The sequence below is a fragment of the Fistularia commersonii genome, chromosome 10, assembly GCF_037954325.1.
Source record: "Fistularia commersonii isolate RoL2024-O1a breed Wild chromosome 10, RoL_Fcom_v1.0, whole genome shotgun sequence".
NCBI classification, from domain to species: Eukaryota; Metazoa; Chordata; class Actinopteri; order Syngnathiformes; family Fistulariidae; genus Fistularia; species Fistularia commersonii.
This window is the reverse complement of record NC_141293.1, coordinates 19,700,392-19,703,991: the sequence shown is the minus strand read 5'-3', so window position 1 is coordinate 19,703,991 and position 3,600 is coordinate 19,700,392. Positions and strand designations below refer to the sequence as shown.

At 41.5% G+C, this 3,600-nt stretch overlaps 1 long non-coding RNA gene across 2 annotated transcripts; it reads left to right on the top strand.

Moving 5' to 3' along the window:
- The first annotated feature begins 807 nt into the window (after positions 1 to 807).
- On the top strand, positions 808 to 2,761 carry LOC147230735 (uncharacterized). Of its 2 annotated transcripts, XR_015106757.1 has the most exons (4): positions 808 to 945; positions 1,051 to 1,248; positions 1,451 to 1,666; positions 1,810 to 2,761. It is a non-coding gene; the product is annotated as an uncharacterized LOC147230735 (long non-coding RNA). The 2 variants fall into 2 exon arrangements; XR_015106758.1 differs by lacking the exon at positions 1,451 to 1,666 and having other exon boundaries at positions 2,234 to 2,761.
- The last annotated feature ends 839 nt before the right edge of the window (positions 2,762 to 3,600 follow it).

Sequence of the window (3,600 nt, the reverse complement as noted above, 5' to 3'; positions counted from 1 at the left end):
ATGGTTGTGTGAAATGAAATGAAAAAAATATATTTGCCGTAATATTTTTGGAATTTCAGGACTTGTTTGGGTGTGGCTGACTAACTGATTACAGAATATTTTCCGGTAAATAATTGTTTTTAAAAGCTCCTCTGCCGAATATAAGGTATATATTCACCTGTCAATCAAAAGTCTATGGATGTAAGGATTTGAGCTTAAATACCTTTTTTTTTTCTTTCCAAGTAAAATTAAATTTGTCCACTTTTACATCTTTTCGCAGCTGCTAATTCCTCGAACTGTAAACAACAACTTTTTTGTGATATTGTTTGTGATATTGTGAGATCTCTGGAATCACTTCATTTGTCTTTATTTTAAGGATTATTATCATGTATCTCGATTAAAAGGGAAGCCGCCCGCCATGTGGAATATAACAGAAAAATGGCACAAACATTAATTTGTGGTTTGAATCCACATGAGTCATGATGAGTGATTTCTTTAAATTGCTTTTATTCATCATGATGTCATTCCTGCACGACGCGCCCTCGACACGGACTGAACCGCCGACGCACCTGATGAGATCAGTCTTTCCCCGGCTCTGGATTTTTTTTTTCTCCGCTAATGAGGGTATTTGCAAAAAGCGAAACCGCCTTCAGACCGTCGACGGGAAAGAGTATTTTTCAAATGTAGAAAAAAAAGCACGCCATTATTAACAAACAGCCGACGAGGCAGCGCGAATCCCACGTACAGAGAACCTGCACTTTGACCCGCAAATATTGATTCATAAGACGTGACCGAATGTTACGGCTCGAGATACCGACTAGTTTCCAACTGCGGTGAAGGATAACTGAAAAACAAAGTTTTAATTCAAGCTCGTTTTCCAAGGATTCTCCGTGTGAATGGACGCTTATCAAAAGGGATTTGCCTTCATATATTCCTCCTCAACCTATTACTTGAAAAGATACATAGGTGTGTATATACATAGGTAAAAAAATATTGTGTTTCTCTTAGTTTTTGGCAAATTCTATTGAGTAGTTTATCTATTAATCAACATTTCATTACATTACATTACAGTCATTTGGCAGAAGCAAAGAAAGCAAAGAAAGGTGCAATTTGGTCACAGAAGATCCGAAGAACCAGATGTTGGAAGTCAGAAGTGACCAGTCAACCAACTAGCCGTCTTAGGACCATGTACATACAAACATTCATTTCTTTGTTTTTTTTTTTCCTGGCAGGGGTTGGGGGCTAAGTGGGGCAGTGTTTGGTGAAGAGGTATGTTTTCAGCATACCTCACAATAATAATATTGATAATAATAGTATAGTATATTAATATTATCGTATATTGAATCATCATCATCATCTTCTTTTCCTTTGGGCTTTTCCCTTCAGCCAATCCACCTTCTCCATCCAACCCTTTTCTCTGGATCCTCCTCTCTCACCACATTCATCCATCTTCTCCTTGTTCTTCCTCTAGACCTCCAATTCCAGCATCCGTCTGCCAATATATTCCCTCTCCCTCCTCCGTCCATGATCCAACCATCTCTGACCTTCTCTCCAAAACATCTACCATGTGCTTTTCCTCTGATGGACTCATTCCTGATCCTCTCCATCCTGGTCACTCCCAGAGAGAACCTCAACATCTTCATCTCCGCGACCTCCGGCTCTGTCTCCTCCTCGTCTTTTGGTCGTTGTCAGTGTTTGGTCTTAGTACTTAAAATCCTCCACCTTCTGGATCTCCATTCCCTGTAACTTCACTGTTCTACCTGGGTTCCTCTCATTCACACACATATATTCTGTCTTGCTGTGACTAACCTTCATCCCTTTCCTTTCCAGATCATACCTCCACCTCTCTAGATGTTTCCCCACCTGTTCCCTGCGCTCACTACAGATCACAATGTAATCTGCAAACATCATGGTCCATGGAGATTCCTGTCTAACCTCATCTGTCAGCCTGTCCATCACCATTGCGAACAAGAAGGGGCTCAGAGCTGATCCCTGATGGAGTCCCACCTCCACCTTCAACTTCTCTGTTACCCCTACAGCACACCGCACCACTGTCTCACAGCGAGCATACATGTCCGGCACCAGCCTAACATACTTCTCTGCCACTCCAGACTTCCTCATACAATACCAGAGCTCCTCTCTTGGTACTCTGTCATATGCTTTTTCTAGGTCTACAAAAACGCAATGCAGCTCCCTCTGGCCTTCTCAGTACTTCTCTATTAGCATTCTCAAAGCAAATACTGCATCTCCACAGGATGGAGGCGGCCAATCGGGACAACAACCTCACCCTCAACAAGACCAAGGAGATGATGGTGGACATGAGGAAGGAGAGGAGACCTCCAAGGTCTTGAGGTTGAGAGTGTGAGCAGCTTCCAATACCTGGGCGTCCACATAAGCGAGGACCTCACCTGGTTCCTCGACACCAGTCACCTGCCTTCTCAGCAGAGCATCTACCACCGCAGAGTCCCCAGGAGACCGAGGACCACGCCTTCCCTCAACATGGACCGATCAATCACACTTCCACACTTTGAATCTTGAATCTGTAGTACTCTTATATCATCATAATAATTGTATGATTGTTATCTAATATCAGTATTAGTCATCTAATATCATTATTAGCAATATTTATTACTGTTATCATTATTATTGATTCCTAAATATACAACAGGTGTGTTAGGATACAATTCTAATGACCCTATTAGACCCTCTAATGACAAGTTTTTGGGGAAATCCTTTGTCCTGTTGATTTTATGAACGTCTGAATAAATTGTGATGGAATACATTTGGAAAATTCTTTTATTTTTTAAAATTCATGCTTATCTGAAAACTACATTACTTATCATTTTAACCTAATGGTGTTGATACGGAGCATGTTTGGAAAACTTGCTATAAAGCACGCAGATTAATGACCCACTGAATTAAACCTTCAGCTGTGGAAAACTTCTATTTCTGCCGGCTGGAACAAACATTTGACTCTGAAATCTGCCATTGTGACTCAGTTAAGTCGTGATAATGGATGATTAAAATTCAACTGGACGGCGGAGACTGCGAGGGGATTGTCTGAAAATAGGACGACAAAAGCGCAGAGGATTAGGTTTGCAGGTGGAAAACGTGCAGAGTCGAGCACATGGAAATGGGTCGTGAGCGTGGAAAGGGGTCAGGCGGACGAGGTGGCGAAAAAAAACAACAAAAAACAAATGGATCAGGTGATGAAAGCGATGTGGAAATGAAAAACCCAACATCCTCGTCTGCCAGGATACTTTTAGATCCTCGGTGTTTTGGACGGCTATGATTAGAATCTAACCAGGAGCCAACATCCTTAAAAAAAACACGATTTACAAACGGTCCAGACTCATTTCTGGATCTGGGCCGAATAACTGTTCATTACAGGGTTTCCCAATAAAGTGCCAGCTAAAACCTCTCTGCTTTGCCAGATTGTAGAAGTCAAACTCTTGAGACAAACAGAAATGGAACCAAAATAGTTTTTTTTAACCTTTTTTCTGTTTTTTTTGTACTAATCAGGGGTTACTATGGCGATCCAGGCCCGGCTTTTCTGCGTCCATACAAAGGAGCCTTATATCGGACCTTAATGACATTTTAACTAAACCGGCCAGTAAAAGT